Below are 27,466 nucleotides of genomic sequence, written 5' to 3'. Positions count from 1 at the left end.
GGGCTCAAATTCTGCTAATTTTTTTTTTAAGTCGAGTACTTGCCTTCAGATTATTACTTATCAAACAAGCTTAAACAACTCTATCCTGAAACTCCTATTCCCATAATTTAATTGAAATTTATCTGAAAGGAAATTGAATCTCTAAACCCTTCTCTTTGAAACTGCTGACAATTCCTGAATTCATCAGGCCTTGTGTTGTCTTCACATGATACTTCTCAAAAAAGCAGTTTGCCAAAAGAACCCGGGATGCCTCTTTAATATTCTATCAGTTCTTTTGTTGGCTAATCCCTCAAAGAGAACCCAGTTTCCGTTATGATTAAATTCAAAACAAAGCCCCTTCCTTTTGTTAACTCTCTGTCAAAAGAAGAGTTTTGTTGTTGTGTATTTAACCAAAGCATATATTTCAGTTTCTGGCATCTTAAAAGCAATTGTTAAACAAAGAAATTGTGGATTTTGAAACAGATGAAGAATCAATCATCTACAGTATATCACAGAAGTGAGTAACACCCCCTCACATTTTGTAAATATTTAAGTATATCTTTTCATGTGCCAACACTGAAGAAATGACACGTGGCTACAATGTAAAGTAGTGAGTATATAGCTTGTATAACAGTGTAAATGTGCTGTCCCCTCAAAATAACGCATTAAACATCCTCAAATTCTACTTTTCTTACAGGAAAATTACTCAAACGGCTGAAAACAAATTGTACGTTTCCCAAGTGAGTCCCACTCCACCTCAATGGACAACAGGCAGAGTTTTACACTACTCCACAAAGCTGCTGTTATAGCAATAAACACAACCAGTGCTGGCAGGGAGGGGAATTTACCCTGGCACTATATATCCCATCCATGTGTCAGCTGCCTCATTCTGGGAGGCCAATCTGTCTTAAAAATCAATTTTTTTCCCTGCCTGCTTTCAAGATAGTTCTTCAGGGCAATTCTGGCTTCCTTTCCTGAGTACAATATGTTTCATTGTGGCAGCAGCTCTATCATTTTGATTTATGACACTAGGAAGGGAAAGTGCAAGATATTTAGAGAAGCAGAGGGAGGGGGGGAATAAAGCAAGATGATTTTCTAATTTTGTCTCGAACTAGGAAGCATAAAAAGAAGATAAAAGAGAACAGATTCCTCAAAACACTGCTAATCCAAATAGGGTTAAAACAGGGGTCTGCAACCGTGGCAACTTTATGACTTGTGGACTTCAACTCCCAGAATTCCTCAGCCAGCATGTGCTGACTGAGGAATTCTGGGAGTTGAACTCCACAAGTTGTAAAATTGCCAAGGTTGCAGACCCCTGGGTTAAAACAATGTGGTAGCATATGCTTAAGAGGGAAGAGGAGGAGGAGGAAGAGGAGGAAGAGGAAAAGGAGGAGGAGGAAGAGGAGGAGATTATGTTATAAACCAAAAATTAATAAGGACCTAGGTTGCATACTGATAAAAAGGAAGAAGTACTGAAATGAATGGGGCTTAAATGAGTGAAATCTGATTATTTCAATGAATCTGAAATCTGGCAGAATTTGGATTCGATCCATTATCTCCTTTTAGACATATTATTTCCAAACACATTGCAAAGTCATCTGCAAATGAAATATCTGATGCAACAGGACAGAAAATCAGAATAGATTTCTTTCATGGTATATTATATAACTCCTCGTATGGATCATCCTTCCATCGCCTTCTGATAAGGCAATCTTGTTACTCATGACAATCTGCTAAGATATTTTCAGATAAGCAGGTGGCCCAGGGCAGTAAGGGAAGCTGTTAAAACGTGTTAAGGAAAATGTCAAAGCTATATTTAAAACAGAACAGTGTGACAGTTCAACAAACAAATTATATTTTAAACAGTTGTTAAGAGGAAAATGAATAATAATGAACAGAAATGGCAACATTGGTTTTGATTAGTCCAGCTGCATGTGTTGAGGACATAAATATTTTGTTGCACAGAAAGATTGTGATGGTCTTCAACTTAGTAAGTATAAAATAATCATTTTCTTCAACTCATGCCATTTCCATACAGATTAAAAAACAATAGATTAAAGAAAGATAAAAATAGACAGAACACTGTTATTATACTGTAAATCAAAAGAAGACAGCAAACATTTAAAAAAATCCTTAGGGAGCTATCCAAACATCCCTATTTCTACCACTTTTCTTTCCTAAAGTATAGTGCAGTTATGGCTAACCTTTTTCTAAAGGTGGGCCAAAACTGTATGCGGAGGCTTTCCTGAAGCCTGGGGAGGGTGAAAATGGCCTCCCCCGGCCCTCCAGTCTCCAGGGGAGGCCATTCCCCCCCACCCAGCTTCAGGAAAGCCCCCGGAGCCTGGGGCGGGTGAAAAAGAGTCCCAAGGAGTCAACCGGAAGTTCATTTCCAAACTTCCAGTTTGCCCGTTGGGCCATTTTTCGCCCTCCTCAGGCTTCAGGAAAGCCTCCGGAGCCTGGGGAGGGTAAAAATGGCTCAATGGGTTGGCTCTTTGGGCCTGTTTTTCACCATCTCTAGGCTCTGGAGGCTTTCCTAAAGCCCGGGGAGGGTGAAAACGGCCTCCCCCAGCCCTCCAGAAGGCCAAAAATCAGCTGGCTGGCTCCCGCATGGGCACCAGAGCTGAGGGCTGCCATGCTGACAAATATGGTTCTGTGTGCCCCTTTGGCACGTGTGCCATAGGTTCGCCATCACGGGTATAGTCTGAACATGCTCCTCTATAGATTCCCTTGAATACAAAGAGCAAGATAAAGATTCTAGTTGTGTGAACTTCCAACCTGTGATTAAGGAAGAATATGTAGAAGTCCCAATAAAGAGGAAAATTTGCAGCTCAGGGTTGAAATGAGGGGTCCTTGATATTCTATGTGCTTGGTTCTTTTTTTGCAGATGTTTCCCAATTGCCCAAACTACATAATATAATCAGACTAGTAAGGGATGGGGTTTGCTCTCATATACATAAGCATAGATTAACTCCAAGTTTAACATCAGACCAACAATCAAGAAGTAAACAAGACAAGAAACTGCCAAGCAAGCTAACAGTTACTAGACCAACCAAAGAATCTCAGACCACCTTAACCACCATAGACAAGGCAAGCCACTAGAATATAAACTGAGAGCAAACTCCACTCCTTGGTGTTACCTAGGTTGGGTAATAAAAATGTCTGTAAGAAAACAACCAAACAGCAAGGATCTCTCAATAGAAGCACCTTTTAGATTCGAACTTCCAATGTTACTTGTAGAAGTCAGAGGCAGGTTATTGACATGGATAATGCCTGCAACAGACTAGATACTGTAGATAAGATATAAACGATATTAAGCATGCTAATTCAAATGCAAGTTCCTTGTTAAGACTGCAATCTTTAAAATAATTAAGAATGGGGCACGACACATGCTGGCACTCTTTGAGAATAAAACTATAAAATACAAAAATCATATTATCGGCCCTGTGGATGTTCTTTATTTGCAGTATTTATCATCGGGTCCCATTCCAAAGAACTCTGGCTAGCATGCAACAGAAAAATAATGTTTGAATTGTTTTATTGGCACTGACATTCCTCAATAAAGTTGCATCACTTTATAAAGATTCTGCTTCTTACAATCTGAAGCCCAAGATAAACATGAAGTATTTTGTACCTGAAGGGGAATCTCTTTCATTTTCTTAGATATATATTTCTGAGAGGTGATTTAGTACTCTCTGCATGTGTTCAGGTGACAGCTTCCACTTTTCCTAACCAGCAATATCTACAATGTTTATTGGAGATTTGGGGAATCGTCAACTCAATGCAGCTGGAGGACACCATGTAAATTAGAAAGAGAGAGGGACCTCACAGAGAAAGCATTATTCTCTTTGTTGCTACTTCTTTGTACTAGGTGATGTAAAGCATACGTAAGAATAAATACTGACCAGAGGTTGTATTTTGCTGGTTCGGACCGGTTCGCCCGAATCGGTAGCAGGAATCGCGGCTGGCCCCGCCCACCTACCCCGGCTCTATGGCATCTCATTTAGGCACTTTTTTTAGCCAAAGCGCATGCGCAGAAGGCTAAGCGCATGCGTGGACGGGTAGGGGAGGTAAGTAAATACCACCCCTGACACTGATCATTTATTAAAGAAGTGTCTTAATATAAATTGTGGTTCTTTGTAATAAATGCTTTTCTTTTTAGTGCAAAGATGTATTCATAAACTTCCACTCCCTTCAGCTCTACTCAGCAGAGCCAAAGGTTGTTGGAAACACCAACCCAAAAATATCTGGAGGGGTACCAGTTACTCCTGGCCTAATTGTAATTGTAATTGTACTTACAGGGAACATCTACTACTGACCTTCCTGGATGGCTTTCTAAATTTTAAATTTTGGGGTTTTAAACTGGTTTTAGAATTGTTTTTAATTATTTAATTGGTTTGGGTTGTATATACAGACGGTATGTGTGCGTTGTTTTGTCTGATGTTTTATGTTATGTTTTGTTGTTTTATACACGAACGATCTATATACCGCCCCGAGGGGGCGGTCTATAAATTTAATAAAACCTAAAACCTAAACCTCTTATTTCTTAGACTAGACATTAATAACAGTTTGATTCAAGAACTGAAAAAAGGGCATTTTTAAAAAGAGGTTGAAGTAAAATTCACAACAAAATGATTCAGGTTTGAAGAGCACTGCCTTTGTTCCTATAATGAGGTACAAGAAACATCAAATGACCTACATGTGGGAAGATGCATCAGAGACTTCTAAGAGATTCCAAGACCGTCTTTAATGAATGCTTGATTAAGAGCCTTTAGTTTTAAAATACGGTGTTACACACTGCATGGTATTTTCTTTTGATTCCATAAAGATTTGAGAGAGGGGGTTGAGTCTGAGAAATAATTTTCACTTGTTTTTCCAAACTTTTTCCATTTGACGTATCATCATATCCTTTGTTTGCATTAAGAGAATCTTCAGGCATTGTCCTTTGTCCAGTTTGTCACAGGACAGCAATAGCAATAGCACTTAGACTTATATACTGCTTCACAGTGCTTTTGCAGCCTTCTTCAAGCAGTTTACAGAGTCAGCACATTGCCCTCAACAATCTGGGTCCTCATTTTACCCACCTCGGAAGAATGGAAGGCTGAATCAACCTTGAGCCTGGTGAGATTCGATCTGCCAAACTGCTGGCAGCCGGTGATCAGCAGAAGTAGCCTGCAGTACTGTACTTTAACTGCGCCACCGCGGTTCATAGTATTTTCAAAATTTTACATAAGTACAGTTCCTAATTTTATAATGCAGTTGAAAAGTTTTAAAACTTTGAACGCTTTATTTTTAAATGCCTTTTTGAATTTGCTGAATTAAAAATAAAAAAGTCAGACGAGAAAAGCAAATGATTAAAAGATAAATAAAAAAATTGGAAGTTCTGCACATAAAAACATGTAAAGTATATGATATTAAGGAGAAATAAAAACATTTCAAATATGCTTATTAAATATTATTTCCAGGGTGTTTGAACAAAGATGATTAATTAGGAAAACAATACTAACATAATTAATAAATTGTAACTAAGTTTGAATAAATTGTACTTTGCAATTGTAATAGTTTTTCAAAGCTTTTGATTTTTTCCCCCAGCTGGAGTAATTTTCCACTTTTAAATGCTATGGATCCAATGGAACATGTCTCTTTGTTTTTTAATGTTTTGCAAAAATATATTTCACTGCTCATGGCATGAATTCAAGTGATTTCTTATATTTCACCAATTTATATCTCTTAGAAAGTATGGACGACAAAACCATCTCAACCTTCCTTCTGAGAAAGTGATAACAATTTCTCAAAAAGCTTAAACCAAAATGACTAATTGACTTTTACATCCAAAGTTGATGTGTCAATTTGCATGATACAACCCTGCCAATACAATCCAGAAAAACTAGAGTTTACCCTGCAATTTTGGTGAAGTGCTACCAACAGATTGTCTTCACAGTGCTTTTTTTGCTGACTTAATATTATGCCTCAAAGAGTTCCAATTAGATTATAAATCTAATCAGATCCCAAATCATTTTCTCAGGGATGGTAGTATGACTACATCTCGATATAAGCTGAAAATAATTGTTCAGCCAGTCCTTTTAAAAACTATTGAGTAGAAACCTGGGGAGGGAGGATTTTTATATCAATAATACATATATATTGCAATAAAAGTAACATACTTTAATATACATTTAAATATATTATTGTATATAATACACTATCAATAATATAGAACAATATCAGCTCCAAAGAACCAAAGCTATATAATAAATGGTGCTCATCATGAATTTTCAAGTGAAGCAGGTTTTTGTTAGAAAACATCAAACTAAGAATTGATTAGCTCTGCTTGGTTACCTCTTAGCATTTTGCCATCTTCACTAAAGAGCCAGCACAATCAGTCTTTATTTTTGCTTTTTTATACAATACTAGCTGTACCCGGCCACGCGTTGCTGTGGCCCAGTCTGGTTAAATGGAAAAGAAAGAAAAGAGAAAGTGCAAGTTTCTAATATGTTTAATTTCACAATGCTTGTAGGCATACAATATTTTTTGTTGTTCCATTGTGTGTGCAGATATAGAGATTGTCTGGTTTGCCGACTCTAGAACACACAACATATAATTGTCCATGTGAGAAACAATCCGTGTCTAGATCTAAACCGACGAGCTAAGGCTATGTCATTTTGGGATCGAATTGCTGCCAGAATCAATGTAATTAGGAACGTTTTACCAGTTCCTCCTGGCGCATCTAAGAAGAAGATTTCTCCAATCCCCTTATTGACAGTTTGCATTATTTGATCATAAATGCCATTTTGCTCAAGCATTAGCTTAGGGAAAAAAGAAAGTTATAACAAATAAAATAAAGTAAAATCGCAAAACATTAAAAAAGCAAAAACACGAACTGAAAAACAAACGAAAAACATGGTAAATGACACAGCTGAATTCCAACACAATGTCACACGAAATAATCAAATCAAAATGAAAATTAATGGAAATCTATGAAAAATCAATATAACAATGCAATCGGAAACATTGAAATGGAATCGTGAAATATTTAGTATAGCGCAGTGATGGCGAACCTATGGCATGCGTGCCACAAGCAGCACGCGGAGCCATTTGTCAGGGCACGCGAAGTCACTTCCGGTTTGCTCGGAGGGTGGTTTTAAGCGTTCCGAAGGCTTCAGGGAAGCCTCCGGATGGTCCCTGAAGCCTCCGGAGGGCCTCTGGGGGGCGGGGGAGGCTCTTTTCGCCCTCCCCAGGCTCCTATAAAGCCTCTGGAGCCTGGGGAGGGCGACAAAAGCATGTAAAAATGGGGGGGTTGCGCGTTATGCGCACATGCACACTGGGGGGGGTCGCGCGTTGCATTATGGGTGCGGCACACCTGCACATGACCCCCCTGCACTCCCCCCACTTGTGGCACGCGAGCCAAAAAAGGTTCGCCATCGCTGGTATAGCGTGTGTTGCTTTTACGTCCAGCAGATGGCGCTGGTTTTCAAAAAAGCATGTTTTTACAAAAAAGCATGTTTTTACCTGTCACAGGTGTGACATCTATATAATATACGTATATAAAAACATGCACGCATTCGAATTCAACGTTGTGTCAACATTTCAAAGCAATCGGTGAAGAACTTTCAGAGATTTGAGATTTTGAACAAACAAACATTACATTTTTATTGATATAGAATATAGATATATAAATAAGCCATTTTGTTATTCTTAACAACCTTTACCAACTTCAGATCAGCCTCTACTTTCCTGACATCAGAATTACAGTTCTAGATCATCTGCTTTCACTTTTCCCTTGAGACTATCTTTCCCTTTCCTCCATGGGTCATATTTTACAGATTTAGAGAGAGGGGAGGGCACATTCATTCTCAGTCAAAAGACATTATATAGCCATGTTCTGGTAAGAAAAAAAAAGCAAAGGACTCAATGAAAGGAATGCAGGAAAGTTGCATAGAAATTGCAGCCTAGATTAAAATACTGTAAAAGAGACAAAATGATTAATAAGAGCCTCATCCAAAGTATTCTTAATTTTTAGGAGTTAAAAATGACAATTAACATTTATTGGCCTCAAAAGAGTACCGAGAATACCAATAGTGTATTGCAAGGAAGATCAGCTAGAACTCAATTATCAGAAAATCAAAATCATGACACTTGCCAAAAGGCCCCAAAACTACTCCTGGACGATAGATGGCCACAAGGTTGATCAGGAATATTGTTTCAAATATCTGGGAGGAGTCCTACATTCTGTGAACAGGAGAAAACCCTATGGGACTAGGTCACTGAAAATACACAAAAGAGCTCATCTGCCATCCTTAAATTCCTCAAGACAAGACGTGGCTACTACATTCCTGCAGCACTCAAATTATTTGAAACCAAGCCAGTTTATGGTGCCCAGCTGGGACCTTTCTCCAACGTTGCACCATTAGAACCTGTTCAGTCTAAACTTCTAAGATTGGTACTGCTCAACTACTGGCTCAGACTACCCTTCTTTCCTCTTGGCCTTGAGGAACTGTGAGAGATCCTTTTCAGTCCACATGGGGAAAAAACTATGACAACTAAAATCTGAACCTTGGGCTTTTCTCCAGTCTTCTACTTAGCATGGGATATGATGACAACCTGAAGGTCTTCACTCTGGCATTATGTCATGTCCTTGGATGAGAAGCGAAACATCTTCAAAGAAAAACCAGAAAGTCCAGTTGTCTCTTGAAAAAGCACCTTTGGGATATCCATTTTGCTGGTAAAGATTTTGATCTTTTAGTATGCATAGAGAGTTAAGAGAAAGGAATAGAATACTAGCTTCCAAGCCAAAGCATTCCTTTTGCACATGTTTCCACTATTTAATAAGGGGATCCAAGAGGTCAATTAAGCCTAGAAAAAAATTTGGGGTCATTTGAGTATATACACAAACATGTTGACACATCTTGGGATCTGTCCAGGGTGCTGAATAAATCCGTCCTTATTCTGGTTATCCAATTCATTATTTTCAATGTTTATCTATACATAAGAGCTATTAAAATACTTTTGAAGTGATTCCTGTGAGACATGTATAAATGAGCGATGTCTTTTACCAGGCTTGCATAGCTGCTTCCTAAATTTCTCATGACCGTCTCCACATGTGCATATCCATGCATTTCTGCTGTACAATACTAAAGGATGTGCAATCCTTCCCATTTATTTTCTGTTCTTACCAGATTCTTCAAAATAACCTTCTTCAACTATACATATTAATATGTTCAAATTCTAACATCATGAAATGAAATGTAGTCTGTTTTGGTGTCATAAAGTCAGACATAAATGGACATAAGAGTCAACAAACCCATATTCTGCTGCTAGGTGACATAAATCTACATAAAACCATGGATATGTCCACATTGTGACATGAAAGAACACTTTCCTGTTTGTAGTGCTTACAACATTGACAACATGCAGTTATATCAGTGATGGGGTTCAAAAATTTTTACTACTGGTTCTGTGGGTGTGACTTGGTGGGCGTGGCATGCCTTGGTGGGTGTGGCAGGAGAAGGATATTGTAAAATTTCCATTTCCTCCACACTCCAGGGAAAGGTTACTGCAAAATCCCCATTCCCTCCCAATCAACTCGGAGGCAGAGAATAGATGGGGGTGGGGTGAGTCAGAGGTGGTATTTACCAGTTCTCCGAACTACTCAAAATTTCCGCTACTGGTTCTCCAGAACTGGTCAGAACCTGCTGAATACCACCTCTGGATTTGCTCCCTGTTTATACAGTAGCTTACCCTGTCAGGGCTGACAGGAGTATGTTTTTTCTCCTTTGTAATTCCTTTGTTTTCTGCTTGATTGTTTGTCTGGTAGTAATCCCTGCCTATCTGGATGTCAGTTGCTGAAGGAATGTGTTCTAGACTTTTTGATTCCTAGGTTTTTTTATTGTCTCCTTTAGAAATGATGTGTAAATGTGGTTTCCCATGTATCTGTTGATGGTGATGATTAATATTAAATTATGCAATCTGGAAAAAGAAATGGAAGGATGATAAGTTTCCAGGAGGAGAAATTAAGGATTAGCATAAAGTACTGGGCTCAGTTGGTGTAAATTTCTTTCCAGAGCTATCAATGTTTCTGTTCCAGATAATGCCTGTTTTGACAATTCATTTGGCACCATTTAAACAACGGCAGAAGGGTATATCTAAATTTATGTGGCAAGGTAAAAAAAAAAAACTTGACATAAATATAACGTTTTACAAGATGCAAAGGAAAGGGAGGATTGGATGTGCCTAACTTGAAATTGCGTTTTGCAGCTTTTTGTTTGGTTTGGATGAAAGAATGGATGTTGCTGAGAAACAGAAAGCTTTTGTAGTTAGAAGGATCCAACCCGAGATGGGGTGCCATGAATATTTATGGCAGGATAAAGTCAAGGTTAATGTAGAATTTTTAAAACATTGTGTTAGACATGCCATATTGAGAACACAGAATTGATGCAAACCTAGGTTGTGCCCAAAAACACATTTGTGGATCACAGCATAAGAAGCATTTTATAGATAAGAAACAATAGACAAACAGAAATGGTTAACTTATCATGAGATATTAAATTTTTATCAAGGAGAATGTAAAATAAAATCAGGAGGAGACTAGTGGCAGAGGGATACAGCTGTCAATGGTTCTCTTATTTACAATCATTAGAAAGATTTAAGGTAGACAAAAGAATGCATGTTTTGAACATTGCAAGACTGAATTTGAAACAGAACTGTGTATAAATGATAAACATGCAATTGCTACAATGTACAAACTTTTATTGAAATTTGAACCAGCAGAAGAGCAAGTAAAAGAATGTATGATACATTTTCATTTAAAATATACACATGGGACAATGGGAAAATATGTGGTTGAAAGGATTGATTTACATTAAGTTATCATTTTAAACTTCTATAAAATGATGTACCGTTGGTACATATTTCTAGAGCAATTGTCTAGAATGTAAAAGGGACTTCAAATTTACGTTGGAAATGTGAATAACAAGGGACATTTTATCATGTTTTGTGAATGTGTAAAAAAGCTAGAATAGTTTGAATTGAAATACATATACTGAGTCAGAAGATTTTAAAGATTAATGCACAATTGAAATCAGATATATTTCTTTTGGGCATTGATCAAAAAAAGTTGGGAAAAAGGTCACAGAACGTTGTTTTTATACATGATAACTGCAGCGGTATAATTGTATGCAAAAAGATAGAAGATTTGATACTATCCATAACGAAGGAATAATTGGTGAGGATGACATAACTTGTTGAAATGGCTAAATTGACTTCTTGGATCAGAGAAAAAGCAAAGTCTACATTTATTACTATCCGGAAACTCTTTTATAGACTTTTTGTTGTGGAACCCCAAAAAATGAACTTATGGTTTATGGTTTTGATTAAATAGAAGAGATTATAGAAAGAAGAGAGTTATGTTGTGATCCTTGAGTAAGAGGTAAATTTATGATTGTATTTATAATTGTTGTAAAGAAGACTGCAAGCTACTTCTTTGTACCTTTTTTCTTTTCTTTTTTTGCTTTCTTGCGTTTTTATCTTACTCTTCAATCTTTTTTCTTTTTCTTTATATTAGTTTGTATTTCCTTTAAAAAAATAACTTTAATAAAATTATGTATATAAACATCCCTTTCCAGAGCTCTCATCAATTTAAAGAGAGTGCTTTCTTACAAAATGCAGTAATAATTAAGATTTAAATACATAAAATTGATACATATTATTTCCCCCCAAAATACATATGTAACATGTAGACTGAAAATATCCGTAAAAAGAAATTGAAAATCCAACTACGTAATTGTACGTTTTTCCAATGAAACTGGAAAACATATTCTACATTTCATTGGAAACACATTCTACACTATTGTTGAAGCTCCAAAATTTGGGAAAGCTTGTTGTTGTCAGTTGCGAAGTTGTGTCCGACCCATCACAAACCCATGGACAACGTTCCTCCAGGCCTTCCTGTACTCTACCATCCCCCGGAGTCCATTTAAGCTCACTCCTACTGCTTCAGTGACCCCATCCAGCCACCTCATTGTCTGTTGTCCCCTTCGTCTTTTGCCCTCAATCTTTCCCAGCATTAGGTGAGTCCTCCACTTAGTTCTTCTTTCTAATTAGGTGGCCAAAGGGAAAGATATAGTTCTGCAAATCCGATGTAAAACCCATTGCTTGTAGTTCATCCCTAAGTCCTCTTTTTCTACAGTAGATTTTTCTGAAAATGATGGATGGCCTAACCATTATATTGTCAATCATTACTTTTTCATTTATATTTTTAAACATACAGCCAACATTTGGGCCCAAATATGCAATAATGAGATTACAATTCTAACGGATTCAGAAACGTGACAAAAAGGGGAAAGATCTGTAGTCCAGTAGGCCACTCTAATGCAAGTGTAAGCATATTCACATATTATATTTAAGAGAAAGCAAGAGACATTCCAGGTTACTCTATTCCCAATAATATGTGGATGCTCCAGGTTTAGAAACTTCCATTGGTAGATGAAAGCTTCCTTACACATTGCATTCCCGACATAAAAAATATCCTTTCTCTCTAATTTGTAAGCATGACGTCTATGGAGAAAGGATACGCACTGTATTAAGGATCTAGGTATTTGCAGTGGTGGGATTCAAAATTTGTTACTACAGGTTCTGTGGGCATGGCTTGGTGGGCGTGGAGTGGCTTGGTGGGTGTGGGAGGGAGGGGAAGGTTACTGCAAAATCCCCATTCCCTCCCCACTCCAGGGAGAAGGATATTGCAAAACTCCATTTCCACCCCACTGCAGGGGAAGAATACTACAAAATCCCCTTCCCCTCCCCACCCCACCAACCTGCTTTCCAGCTCTGTTCTCCTGTGCAGGGGAACAAAAGAAGACCCAGCTGATCAGCTGGGACTTGGGAGGCAGCAAATAGATTGGGGACGGGGCCAGTCAGAGGTGGTATTTGCCAGTTCTTCGAACTATTCAAAATTTTTGCTACCGGAACCTGTCAGAACTGGCTGAATACCATCTCTGGGTGGTACAGATCTACTTGTATGCTGCACTTTGTCTTAATGATTAGACAGGAAAATTGGCAATGGGAATTAATTCCCATTAATTAGTTAATTAATTAACTAATGGGAATTCCTAAAGTAGATTCAGTAACTCTCTGGACAGCTTCTTTCTGCAGCCCAGGGAGCCCTCACCGCCAAGCAGATTACCAAAATCTATCTGAAAGGATGAACAAAAGTGGCGTTAAGAAAACCAAATGGGGAAACGGATCAAGCCCAAATTCCCTCTCTTTCAGATGACATTATATTGCCAGATGTAATTAAACTACTGCTTCCAGAAGTATCAGTCAGCATGACCATCAACAATATTTGTAGATGCTAAAGGTTTCTTATTCCTGAAGCACTGCTTGTTTATACATTAAGACGTTTAAGGGTAAGTTAAAAACTGTCAGTTCTGCATTTAGATTCACTAAAAGAGGAGCTTACGAAGCTATACAGCAGTGACATGCAGTCAGATGAGGCAAGTGAGGCACAGCTTCACCTCTCATGAAAAGAAAAACAATGTAAAAGGAAAAAATAAATTAAATGCGTGTATTTATCTACTGATCTGTACCATAAAATTATTTTCCATTCAACTTCACCAGTTTTACATTATTTTGTATTAAAATTGCAGAATTTTCACATTTACCGTTCAACTAGTCAGGCGAGAGCTGAGGTGAGGTTGAGCTAGCTGCTGCCTCACCGTGGATGACTCTGCTTAACTGTTTAAAAAAGCCTCTAAAAAAGCGCCCTCTACTATGAGGCAGGAGAACTGCGTGCCTCATCTAGTCAGACTTTTTAGACGTTCCATGATCGCTCAGCACGAGCAGAATTAAGCAGAGGCTTAAAAGCCTAAAAAGTAAAGACTAGGTGAGGCACGCAGTTCTGTAATAGTAGTAGCCTCATAGTAGAGGGCGCGCGTTCTTCCTGTGACTCAACGGCAGCAGAGTAAGTGACAGCCGTTTCACAGAGGTGTGGCCACGCCCCCATACTGGTACACTCCCCTGCCCTACAGCCCATTTGCAAGGCACTTCTCAAAGAGAAGGAAGCGAGGGTGGGGCTTCTTCAGAGGACCCGAGGCAAGAGCAGAGTTGAAGTCCTCTCTGAAGCAGCTGGAAAAGGTACGTGTGGGTCAGAGGAAGGGGGAGGAATTCAAACTTCATCCTCCTGGTGCTGTGCGGGGCTTTGGGCAAAGGCTGGAGGGAAGGACCCTGGCTCGCTTGTGCTTTCCTTCCCCAAGTGTAGTTTGATTGCAGGGGAAGCCACGTTGCCTTTTCAAACCTGTAATCAGTGAAGCTGGGCTGGATTTTTACATAGTAGATCCTTCCGGGGCTGGGGAAAAGTGTGTGCACTACAGCTGGGGTAAAGTGTGTGGTGCTCTCCCTCTCCAAGTATAGTGACTTCCTCCCTAGGCCCCCATCCATTTCTCTCTCACACATACACAGCTGGATAAAACTATATAAAATCCAGCCCAGCTTCACTAATTACAAGTTTGAAAAGGCAACGTGGCTCCACCTGCAATCAAACTACACTTGAGGAGGGAGAGCACAAGCAAGCACTGAGGAGACCACAGGAGGAGGCAGGAAGCCAAGCAAAGAGCCATGCTGTAGCACACACACTTTCCCCCAGCCCCTTTCTTTTGGAAGGCTCGGATTGGCTCCCCTCCAGCTTCTCTGCCTCTCCTCTCACCACAGCCTGCCAGCAGGAGGTGAGTGGGTGGGCTTTATTGCATTCCAGGCCTTTCCCATCCAGACAGCAGGCTGCATTTGCAATGGGGGAAGTGTTTGGGGAAGGCAGCGGGGGAATGGGGTGGTGGTGGCAGAAGAGCTGCTTTCAAGCCATTGGAAAAGATAGCCAATCCAACTTGTGTGTGTGTGTGTGTTTGAGAGAGAGTGAGTGAAAGAGGGAAGGGGATAGGAGAGATAGTCCAATCCAACTTCTGTGTGTGTGTTTGAGAGAAGGGGGAGGGAGGGAGAGTGGGAGGAAGGAGGGGAAGGGAGAAGAAAAAGAAAAAGAAAGAAGGAAACTTCTTTCGCAAAGGAGAAAAACAAATGCTGTTGCTTTAAATCGGAACTGAGCATGCCTGGCTGCAAAATTCTGGGAGCTGAAGTCCACAAGTCTTAATAATTTTAAATTGAAAAGGTGCAGGAAAGAACAAATTGGTTATATGGTTATATGTTATATGGCTTTATGTTTTTGAAGTATTGGGGTTTGTGCAATATGAGCATTGTGTTTCTAAAAGGCTTGTGAATGGAGCCAAACTTTCTCTAGGGTCATTATCTCATTATCTCTATCTGGCAGGCATGTGGAATGAGCCTCAGGCAGGTTTCTTTGTTAGCAGAAAGAAAGAAAAACAACACAGCAATTTAGGGCTAGAAGGCTACTAGGAGGTAATCTAGTCCAACCCCCTGCTGCAGCAGGAAACTTTACATTGTATGGATTATTTTGGTGCCTCTAACAGAGAGGAAAATTGCCAGAAAGGAGAAATAGTTTGCCAGGACAAGGCTGCCATGCAGAGGAAGGCAGAGATAGTCCTTGACTTACGACTACAATTGAGCCCAAAATTTTGGTTGCTAAGCAAGAGCATTGTTAAGTGAGCTTCACCACATTTTACCTAATCCATGACATCTCCTGGTGAGTGACATCAAGCTGGCCACTCCAACCCAGTCACATGACTACCAAGCCACTCCGACAAAACAGGTCACATCTACAGAATAGGTTCTAAAAAAATTTGAAACCCATCACTGCGTCAGTGCCTCACCAGCCATAAACCTCACTGCACGTCACTGCTATACAGAGTATCAACCTTAATATTCTCACCAGTTTTAATCAGACCCAGACTTTAAAAAAAGAAAAACAAGCAGAAGAGAGACTCAACTTTGACAAAATCATTGGCAATTTTGATTTTAATGTGTTGACATTAAAAAGCAAGGCTCCAGTAGCTTTTGAGACAATTTTTATGAACTGAACAAACTTCAAAATACACAAACACAGTTTATGCAGCACAGAATCAAAAGTACAATATTATCAAATTTAGGCATAATTAGCAAAGAAAAGCAGGTTATCCACTGGCACAACCACCTTCAGGCTAAGAGAATGCAAAAGTTCCATGCCTCCTCGCAACAGAAGTCCCATAAGGAATTGTGTTTTGTTCTAATTTTGGGATCTGTAAGAAACAAACATGAGGAAGGAAACTTTTTAAATATATACATAATGTATATTTCTGAAACAGAAAATTCTTTTTAAGAAAAATCACCATGAAATAAAATCCTACAAATTATTTATCAAAAAACAAAAAAACTAAAGCAATTGTATGTTTTAATACTATAAATATGAGGATTAATAGTTATTCTCTGTTATTTGGCTTATATTGCTGCTGAACTAGATATGATTTGTGATGCATATTGTATACAGACATGACTGGTATCAATCATCATGTTTGTCTGTGGTGTCAGATCAATGAAATGTGCATCTGTTTGTAACGTGTGCCTAAATACAGGAGAAAAGGGAGGGACAAATTCAACAATACTGACTATTTAATGAGTCTTACCTTCAGTTGTCTACTATTTCTGCAATTTTAGGAAAGCCTCTTTTATACATTCTACCATCGCTGTAAGACACTGCTTGAAGAATTCTTTCATAGGTCACTGCACATGATCTATGGCTACAGATTAGGAGGATCACTTGTAGGCCATTTTAGCGGGTGATGAAAATGGTGCACAAGCTATGTTACTGCAAAGCAAAAGCATGATACACAAACTACACAAATTCGCTCCCCATTTCCAACTTGCAAACATAGTTGCTGGAATCAATCCTCGTTCGCTAAGAGACCTGCAGCCAGTGGTGGAACAGAGTAGGAATAAAATATTAAAGTGTTATTTAGTTTGGATCCTGAGGGATGTGAGCAAAGCACAAAGCTGCCAAGATGAATGAGAAAATACTGATATAAATTTTATAAGTAAAAAAAGAAAACCTGCAAGTATTTGGAGAACTGAAGCACATCCAAAACCGAATGACTTGCAATCATAGAATTTTTTTTTTTCCCAAACAAACCAGGAGTTGGCTTAAGTGTTCATTGAGGCCAAAATGACTGCCAAACCGATTAAGTGAAAAATCAAAGGAAACTAAAAATAATAAAATAATTTTAATGGGCAGAATAGTGTAAGAATACCAAACTGTGCAAGATTTTAATGAAGTAGCACACGATCTTGTGAGATTTAGGGACCATAACTGAAAATATTGCTGACCTTCAGGTTAAATTTTATTGTTCTGTTAAATTTATGTCAAACATTGGGACTTCATTTGTGCCTGAAACATAAAGCATGGCAAAAAAAACGAAAACAAAAAAACCAATGTACAACTCTCTGAACTAGATATCTTTTTCTTGTATTTCATATTTCAGAAACACGTTTTGGGAATAATATCAGATACTGATCCTCAGTATCTTCTCAGCATCCATCATCCAAAATTCAAGAAGTTGCTTTCACATTTCTATAATGGCTTTCAGTTCAGTAATAATCAAAATATGACCTGCTTGTCAAATCTTCTACCTGTACTGTGAGAAGAAATGAAAAACAAAAGATATTTGCTCAGCGAGACCACCGAGATTTTAATCCCAAAAAGTGTCAAATACCAAAATCAATTTTGCCTAGGGAACTGTGGAAATTATAGTCCAAAACACTTGGAATATGCCAGGTACAGGAGGTAGAAGCCATGCTAGCTTTCCTGACAGCAGGAAGCTCACTTGAGCAATGATTAGTAAAACAGGTTTATAACTATAACACAAAGGAGATCTATTTCCGGAATCACATCAGAGGGACAGGCAAAGCCAAGCACCTTACTAAGTACAACCTAGCAGAAGAAGAATCAAAGAACATGTGCTCTGGGCAAGCAAGCCTGAGAAGAAAAGCAACAGATTACCAACCTTTTAGACAAAGAGGAGCCAAATGTCAAAGAGGGAATGCAAACTCCTTCATTCTCTATTTGCACCCTCAAAAATCAGGGCACTGAAGAAGCCTGAACTAGAGTGCCAATGAATTATTTGGCCCTGAAGGCAAATGTTAAAGCAGGAATCCTAGCCGCAAACATACCAAGCAGCAAAACCCACTGAATTCATTGTTTTCTCCTAGTAAGTACTCCTTGGAAGCCTTCAACTTGCAGCTAGTATATTACTTTAACTTCAGATTGGTGTATTTTATCTATCTGATTTCATAATTATGCTGCTAGCATAAGGGGAAGTTAAGGTTGTTTTGGACTAATGTTTGCATATCTTATCATTTTTAAAGAAAATATCCAGTTATCCCTTCAAAGGAAAATAGATATGCTATATAGCAGTCTTGGCAAATCTTTTCGGCACCGAGTGAACACACCCGTGTGCTGGAAATCGGAAGTGCACACTGGGAAGATGAACTTCTGGTTTCCAGCACATGCATGTGCACCAGCCACCTGATCTTCCGGTTTCTGGTGTGCATGCGCACACGATGACCAGCTGGCTGGGCACATGCGCATGCCGGAAACTGGAAGAGCAACAGGCGATGGCTCGCATGCCCAGCAAGATGGCTCTGAATGCTACTTCCGGCATGTGTATCATAGGTTTGCCATCACGGCTTTATAGGATTGCTCAACATGGAAATTATTACCCCTAAAGAATGAAGAACTAAATGTATCTCATGTTTTATTGTTAGGTTTCTGCATAAATTTCAAATTAAGCCCAGAGGATCAGAGAACAAAAGTATTCAAAAGAACGTTCTGATATTCTGATTAATTGTTCTAACTCTGAGGAAATGTCTCCTCAGTTCTAAGATGCTTCTCTGCTTGATTAGTTTCCACCCATTGCTTCTTGTCATACCCTCAGTGCTTTGGAGTACAGTTTGACTCCCTCTTCTTTGTGGCAACCCCTGAGATATTGGTATCTCGTCTCCCCTAGTCCTTCTTTAAAAATGCTGAGGAAGAACAACAGCTAGTGGAGTGTTGGCTAATTGTTATTTTTTCACCTTCCTATGGTCAATTCACTGGGAAGATGGAGGAGAGGAATGAGGAGACTTACTGTTGTTTGTTACATGTTGAGTTTTTGCCTTCATGCAATTACTTGGTAAAGCTTGTTCTTGAGCTGCTAAAATAAAGCCTTCAATTTCTTTCTTTTTTAACACACCTGATTTAAAAACTCCGCGTCAGCTTATCAGTATTAATATTAGTTTAGCTTTTTTAAAAAATCTCAGTATGGTTGGGTGTTGCACAATTGAGGAAAAGAATAACTGTGTGGGGAGACAAAGTTCATACAATCTCAAGATTAAAAGAGGTCAGTAAGCCTTTGAAATGCAAATGGTACTTTTATGTAAGACACCACTCAACTCACTCACATGCTTACCAGATCTATCCAGCTATTTCATTTTGATTGTTACAACACAGCTAGAATAATAGGCAATTCTCAGCAGGCCTCCTTTTGTTTGTAATGACCCACCATATAGGATTATTCCTTCCTTCCCCAAAAGAAGTAAATTATAGGAACTAGCAGCCTGCATGTGCATCTTTCTACACTAAAGGCCTGTGTCATACATAATTCCCATCATTCAAACAAATGAGTGATTTTCTTACTCAAAAAGACCTTGAATAAGCTACCAGAACTTAATCTTGATGTTATTAGCACAAATTCTGCTAGCTGTCCTTAGCTATTTACAGGTATCGGTGCAAGGGCCTAAATGGGATGCTCCAGAGCCGGGCGCGGGTGGGCGGAGCCACCTACAATTTCCGCTACCGGTCCGAACCGGTAGAATACCACCTCTGGTTGAACCTAAGGATAATTGTGAAGTCACGCTGGCTACTGAAGAAATCCTGCTCGAATTCCTCTAAACTTTTAAAAAGGGATTTATTGCTAAAATTCCCTTTGCTGCACAATTATAAATGATGTTGGAGCTCTATTCCTTTTTCACTTAGCTATCCTAACAAAATTACAGACCAGGCATTGTTTACTTTCATTCAGATAGATCAAATTCAGAGTTTCAACTTTTTGTTTTTGTTGTTACTCATAACTAATTCCATAGACCTACCGCACTTGAAAAACTGGTCTCTACCTTTCACTGCTCTTCCCCAAAAAAAAGCATGAGGGAGAAGGAAGCCCGCCCTGTTTAATTTTCAATTGTTCTTTAACTATTATGTAATAATTCTCTTGTTCAGATAGTCACCACATAAAATACCAGGAGGAATTAGGCAGAGAAAAAGAATCTTGTTGGGCTTTCTGGTATAGCTCATCTCTACAGGGAAAGGGGGAATATTTGTTGAATGTAGAACTGCCCTGGATGAACTAGAGGCCTCAAATATTTCCTCATGAAAATATAAGAAATCTCAGAGACAGTAAAAGTAAGTATTCATAACTACAACAGAAAGTTAGGAAGTACATCTAGTATAACTGTTAATGTATTGAGATTGAAGAGCTGGCCAGCTGTAACACCGATGCAACTGTAAAGCTGACGAAATGTACAGCTGATGCAACGAAGATGAATCAGTATTGGTATAGCCAGTTGAAGACTATGAAGGGGTCCACAAAAGTATTTACCACTTTAAGAGGTGTTTATATAAGGCAGCCAGGAGAAGGCATATTTCTCTCTCCTTGTGTCCGGTATCCATTGCTAAGTTCTCGTATAGAGTTAAGAAGAAGATCGATTACTTGTCAGGTATTTGCTACCATGTATATTTCTGTATATGTTGTATATAAACCACTGTTAAATGTCTAAGTCTCTGTGTGCTGTGTTTTGCTCCTGGGTTGTCTCCTAATAGAAGTCACGCTGCAAACGCTCTGACAATAACTTTTTGAGAAAGATGTGGTTAATTATGCAGACATACAAGTAAATCACATTTAATTAAGACTGAAGGTTTAACTATCATATTTTTGTAGTATAAGACGCATCTTTTTCCCCTCAAAAAAGAGGGTGAAAATCTGGGTGCATCTTATACACTGAATACAGCATTTTTTGCCTCCCAAAACCCCGCCCCTTCACCAAAATGGCTGTGCATAGCTTGAAGGATGCTTTCAGAGAGCTCCTGGGGGTTGGGGAGAGCAGAAATGAGGGAAGAATGAGCCAATGTTTGCTCAATTTTGCCCTCCCCACCAGCCCCTGGGAGCACTCTATAAGCCTCCAAAAGGCTATCTGTGCCCTTTTTTTGACAAAAAACGGTCCATTTTTTGCTCATTTGGGGGGGCACCTCCCAGGAGCACTCTACAAACCTCCTAAGAGATATTCATTTTTGAAAAAAAATTGGGCCCGTTTTGGGGGGAAATGGGCCGTTTTGGGGGGGCTTGCAGAGTGCAAAAACTTTTTAAAAAATTTTCCTCTTCAAAACCTTGCGTTTTATACTCCGGTGCATCTTATACTCCGGTGCATCTTATACTCCGAAAAATACGGTAGGTTTCATGGGAAAGGTTTCATGGTTTGAAAGTTCCAGCAGGTGACTTGGATTCCAGTCCACCTCAACCATGCAAGCTCGCAAGGTGATTTTGGCTCCTTCATTGTCAGGCCAACCTATCCTAGAGAACTGTAGTTGTGGGGATGAAGTGCAAAAAGGGAACGCAGGCGTGCTGTCTTAGCTCCTGGATGAAAACCACGATAGCATATAAATAAATCTGAGTAAGATTCCCTGATTATTGTATTTGATAACAAATTGCTATGGGATTTTCCATTATAAAACAGTCTAAAGACCGAGGTGACAAAGTCACATATTTTTCACAGCTAGCCATCTTCGCAACACATTATTTTGACCTACTGTCAGCCTTACCAGGTAGACCAGACGGGAAACAGATGAGCTGATTCTAGTTTATTGTAAAACTACATAACCAAAATTTGCAACTCTGAAAGTAGTAACAGCACTTAGACTTATACACAGCTTCATCATAGTGCTTTACAGCCCTCTCTGAGCAGTTTACAGAGTCAGTATATTGCCCCCAACAATCTGGGTCCTCAATTTACTGACCTCAGAAGGATAGAAGGCCGAGTCAACCTTGACCTTGTTAGGATCGCACTCCTGGAGTGAACAGTGAGTTAGTCTGCAGTACTGCATTCTAATCATTGTACCATCACGGCTCTTTGACATCTCTTACAAATCTCTCACCGTCTCCTTTACAAGCCAAGAAACTAGGGAGGATCCTTTCTAAGCCTGTTGCTCCGTCCACTATGGAGCAAACAAAAGATCCCTGTTTTTAGGAGAGACGCAAAGAAGGGATCAGGGAGTGTTAAGGGCCAACGCTGCTTATCTACAGAAGACTCATTTAATGAAGTTGGGTGAATCTCTATTAATAAAGGAGTAAGTAGGGTAGATGTACTTCACAGATACTTCAATGAAAGCTATTGGGGTGGCATTTTGGTTCAAAAAGAATTCCCAAGTGGTTTATATTGGTTATTACTGATGTAAATGAGCATTATTTCATTTCATGTGCTAAAATAGCAGGAATTGCAATAGCTACGGTTAATGTTTATGGACCTGATTAAACAACTCTAGCAAGTTCCCACCGGAACACAGGAGCTTTGGTTTAGCAATTTGTTGTGCGGCTGCAGATTGTGGCAAATTCTGCCCCAGCCATTGCATTAGTTGTATCATGGCATTCTGCAAATTGGTCATCTGGGCATCCACTTGCTGCTGGTGTTGCAGCAATGCTGCTGCCAGGTGCTCAGCAGGTAGCAGGGGAATTCCCTGAGGATCAGTGTCCATTCCTGAAATTCCTCTCCTTGGAAGAGAATATGAGACTTGCTAGATTGATATTAGCCTTATCAGGGGGTGCAGACAGAAAACATGACCAGATAAGCTAATTCTACTTTACTGTAAAGTTACATTAACAGCATGTTGCAAGTTTGAAAGTACAATTCTCCTCTCCGTGGTCTCCTTTGCAGCATAAGAAACTAGAGAGAGTGTCAGGGGAAAAATTTTCACCCTGAACTAGTGAGGCTTTGACCGCGGCTTTTCCAAACAGCATTTTCTTTAAGAAGCGAAAAATAAAATAAAATAAAATCCTGGAAACATATTCTAATTAAAAACAAGCTTTAATACAAAAATAACAAAATAAGAAAATAAAACAAATCTATCTAATTGTTACATTTTGGCAAGAAGCAGTTTTGTCTCCCAGTTTCCTGGCAGACGGACAAAGATCAAAAGGAAAAAAGTCTCTGGAATGTGTGATGTAATAAACATGTTAAGCATGCGCAATATATCATTGTCAGATAAGGCTTATGACCTGCGCAGTAACTCTTTCAGTTCAGCTATTCAGTTCAGTTCAGCTAGCAAACATTTAACGCAGTGACAGAGAGTCCCTTCATAAAGTCTTGACCGGGCACTATTCAGCTGCAGACTATACTCTCTCTTATCTGAACATTCCCTAGTTAGCATCTCTTCCCCCCAACTCCCAAGGCAGCGAACCTTTTAAACACCGAATGCCCAAACTGCGGCACACGCACATGCCCAAACTGAAAGGTCCTCATCAGTGGTGGGTTTCAATTTTTTTTAGAACCTCTTCTGTAGGTGTGGCCTGCTTTGTGGAAGTGGCTTGCCGGCCATGTGACCAGATGGGAGTGGCTTGTCAGCCATGTGACCGGGTGGGAGTGGCTTGGGGGTCAGGTGACTGGGTGGGCTTGGGCAACTTGTAAAATGTGGTGAAACTCACTTAACAACGCTCTTGCTTAGCAACCAAAATGTTGGCTCAGAAACTCTGGCATTTGAAGCATGCAAGTCTTAAAGCTGTCAAGTTACAAGACCCTTGCACCTCTAACTCTTTAGAAAAAAAACCCAGGGGTGTTCAAACTTGACAGCTTTAAGACTTGTGGACTTCAACTCCCAGAATTCCTCCTCTCGCTCTTCATCTTGATGATGTCCGGATGGGTGGGGGGAGGGAGCTGGAACTGGTTCTAAACAGCACTGTAGATTTGTGGAACCTCTTCTACAGAAGAGGTTACAACTGGCAGGAACCCACCCCTGGTCCACATGTAGGGACATATGCATGCGTGCAAGCACAGATATGTCCGCCCGCAGACGCACATGCGCAACAGAGACCCAAAGACCAGCTGGCCGGTGTGAGGAGGGGCATCCCAACACCAGCAGCACGGCAAGAGGTAAGATCTTTTTCTTTCGTGAGCTTCTGTTTCATCATTTGCAGGGAAACAGAAGCTCACGCAAGAAACGCCATGGAGATCTCACCTGGGGCAATGGTGTGTGTGCCAGCAGAGAGGGCTCTGCATGCCACCTCTGGCATGGGTGCCATAGGTTCGCCAATATGATCCTAAGGTCTTTCCCAATACCATTATATTAACAGATATAAAACTGAACTCTGAGAAAATCAATGCCCAGACTCATAGTGAGTTACAACTGTCTATATTTCTTGGTTGCCATCATGTGTTTTGCCAGATTTTTGTTAGTTTTGGCCAGATTTTTGTTGGTCGCCCTAACTAATAACTATGGTGAAATTGGTACTCCTTTCTTCTACATGCACACTTTTTTAAACCTCTTTCCTACTTCCACAAAAGCCACGTTCCCCTTTGAATTCCCTCCTCGAAGTTCAATAGCAAAACATTGTGTGTTGCCTTTTGCAACTGTGCATATATTACTAAAGCAGTTTGTTCTGAGCAACTCTATTAGGCTTTTGAAGCAAGCATTAAAGCAGCATTGTACTATTACTCAGGAAAATAGTTTTTGAGACATTTAAAATTCACTTATTTCCCCTAAACTACTGAGTGATTGAGACTGTAATTCTAAGCACAATTACTTAAGGGTAAATTCCATTGAATTAAGTAGAATTTGCTTCTGAGTAGATCGGCACAAAAGTTGCATGTGGGTGCAGGTGTTAATCTTACTTGGTGCTGTGCTGCCAAATTGTATGCTGTTTTTTCTAAGCCCTTTCTTTGGGAGATGCTGAAGCAATTTTACATTCAACAACTGCTCAATTTTTCTAATGTCAGGAAAATTACTATTGCTATTCAATTCCTTTAACCTAAACTATTAAAGCATATTTCTTATTCTTTGTGTTTTCTAACTCAGAATAAAATAATTACAATCTTTGCCGAGCCAAATAGTACACAGAGATATGTTTTTGATATTCGAGAATTATTTTCTTCATTCGAAGCATAACAAACTAAGAAAGCTAATGCAAAACACCCTGACTCTTACACTAAAGTACACACACAAATGTTAAAAAGGAGAATTCATTAGTGGTATCGCTATAATTGTATAGGGCATGAGTTCAAGCATATCTCCTGTTTCCAACCCCACCCCACCGCCCTGAAAAGTAAAAGTAATAATATGCATTAAAAAGAAGAAGAAACATCATCCCCAGGCATGGAATAGCATGTTTTAAAAGCTTTTAAAACTCACAGTGTTGGATTCTCGTCAGTCTAAGCCAGCAAACAGCCGCACGAGTCTGTTTTACATTTTTGATCCATCCTGCATTCTTCTTAGCAATGTGACCATTCAGGCACATGGTCAAGTTGTACTCAGCTTCTCCTTAGTGATGTAGGAGAGAGGCGAGCTCTGCTGATTTATCTGTGCTCTTTGCAGCTGTGGAGGACTAATGTTTCTGCATCTGCATCCTAACTGAATAGCCTCTGCCTTATCGCTGGCAATCCAAATTAACAGCCAAAGCAAGACCGATAATCTTTCCACCTGCACGCACACGCAGACACACACAAATGAAACAACTGCTAGGCAGCTTGCTGCCCCTACAAGAAATAACATTGTTTACATATATCGACTCTCTCCTCTAATTTCTTTGCTGGGAAGAAGAGCTAAGATAAGTAACTGTCGGCAAAACCCAACTGCTGTTCAAAGGTCTATTTGCCATTCATTCTCTTGAAATTTATTTTGCCAGGGCAAACAAACTACACACTGAAAATCAGGAATTTTCACTACCTGTAGCCCACAACAAGCATGTGTATGTTAATTTACTATTATATTTCCTTGGCATAATAATGTTTTGAGAAACCAAATGCAAAGCCAGCAGGCTGTAATGCATTTAAGATCCATTAGCGACCATAAACCCCTTCTCGTAAATAAGCATTATTTAATTACATTATCACATGCACATAGGTTACACCCTATTTCCCTGATTCGTTTATCCTTTTTCTGCTCTGCTAGGAATGCTTTACATCTGGGAACATTTGTCAATCACTCCTCTTAGGGGTTGTTTTCAGATTTAACATTTTGCAAATTGAAAACATTAAAAAAAAAAAACCCACTTTGTTCTATCCATTTGGAAAGATTGAAAACTGAAGCTCCTTCCATCTATTATTTTAGGCTTTTTGATAATCAAGCAATATCTTAGTAATAAGAAACCATATTTTATTCATTAGGTTTTCAGACCGAGACACCATGAGATCTTTTAAAAAAAAACTTTAAATTTTCATAAGCACTCGAGAAAATGGAATATGCCCTGGAGCATTAATTCGTTAAAAATGAGAAGAGCCTGACAAGTTTTCCCAGTCATGCTTTTGCCAATGTGATACCCTCAAACCACCTCCTCCTGACTGACAACTGTTATTAGCTTTAATCCTAGGAAATAAACCTCTTGGTTGAATACAGTAAATGTCCAGCTGACATAATATTTAAGCCCTCATAAGTATTGCAAACAGATTTATAGATGCTGTACAACTGACAATAATTTATTTTTACAAATAGAAAGTGATGTAAAATAGCTACTATGTGCAGATTCGCTAATTGGAAGCATCTTCTGCAGGCTTATTTATATATTCTTAAATTCAATTGTGTCCAATTCTCAGAGACTGCCTGAACAAGTCCCTGTAGTTTTTTGGACAAGGTTTTTCAGAGGTTGTTTGTAATTGCCTCCTTCCTAGGGATGAGAAAGAGCTACTGATCCAAGGTCACCCAGCCGACTTTGTGCCTTAGCAATAGCACTTAGACTTATATACCACTTCAAAGTGCCTTAAAGCCCTCTCTAAGAGGTTTACAGAGTCCGCATATTGCCCCCAACAATCTGGGTCCTCATTTTGCCCACCTCGGAAGGATGGAAGGCAGAGTCAACCTTGAGCCTGGTGAGATTCAAGCTATTGGCAGTGGGTAGAGTTAGCCTGCAATACTGCACTCTAACCGGAAGGAAGGAAGGAAGGAAGGAAGGAAGGAAGGAAGGAAGGAAGGAAGGAAGGAAGGAAGGAAGGAAAATAGCAATAGCACTTAGACTATTACACCACTTCACAGTGCTTTACAAACCCCTCTAAGCAGTTTATAGAGTCTTGAGCCTGGTGAGATTCAAGCTATTGGCAGTGGGTAGAGCTAGCCTGCAATACTGCACTCTAACAGGAAGGAAGGAAGGAAGGAAGGAAGGAAGGAAGGAAGGAAGGAAGGAAGGAAGGAAAATAGCAATAGCACTTAGACCTATACACCACTTCATAGTGCTTTACAACCCCTTCTAAGCGGTTTATAAAGTCCTCATATTGCGCCCAACAATCTGGGTCCTCATTTTGCCCACCTCGGAAGGATGGAAGGCAGAGTCAACCTTGA

At 39.5% G+C, this 27,466-nt stretch overlaps 1 protein-coding gene and 1 long non-coding RNA gene across 2 annotated transcripts in view; both read right to left on the bottom strand.

The window, feature by feature from the left end:
- The window catches only part of RAPGEF4 (Rap guanine nucleotide exchange factor 4), a 209,532-nt gene that overhangs the window by 113,990 nt on the left and 68,076 nt on the right, over positions 1-27,466 (bottom strand). The window lies entirely within an intron of this gene.
- Positions 15,880-25,515, bottom strand: LOC309383205. The gene is made up of 3 exons (XR_014173794.1): positions 25,328-25,515; positions 16,533-16,813; positions 15,880-16,148 (listed from the first exon to the last, which is right to left on the bottom strand). It is a non-coding gene; the product is annotated as an uncharacterized lncRNA (long non-coding RNA).

This window comes from Natrix helvetica, assembly GCF_964273705.1.
Source record: "Natrix helvetica genome assembly, chromosome: 1".
Taxonomy (NCBI): Eukaryota; Metazoa; Chordata; class Lepidosauria; order Squamata; family Natricidae; genus Natrix; species Natrix helvetica.
Note: the sequence above shows the minus strand (reverse complement) of the source record. Positions and strands in the feature narration are given on the sequence as shown.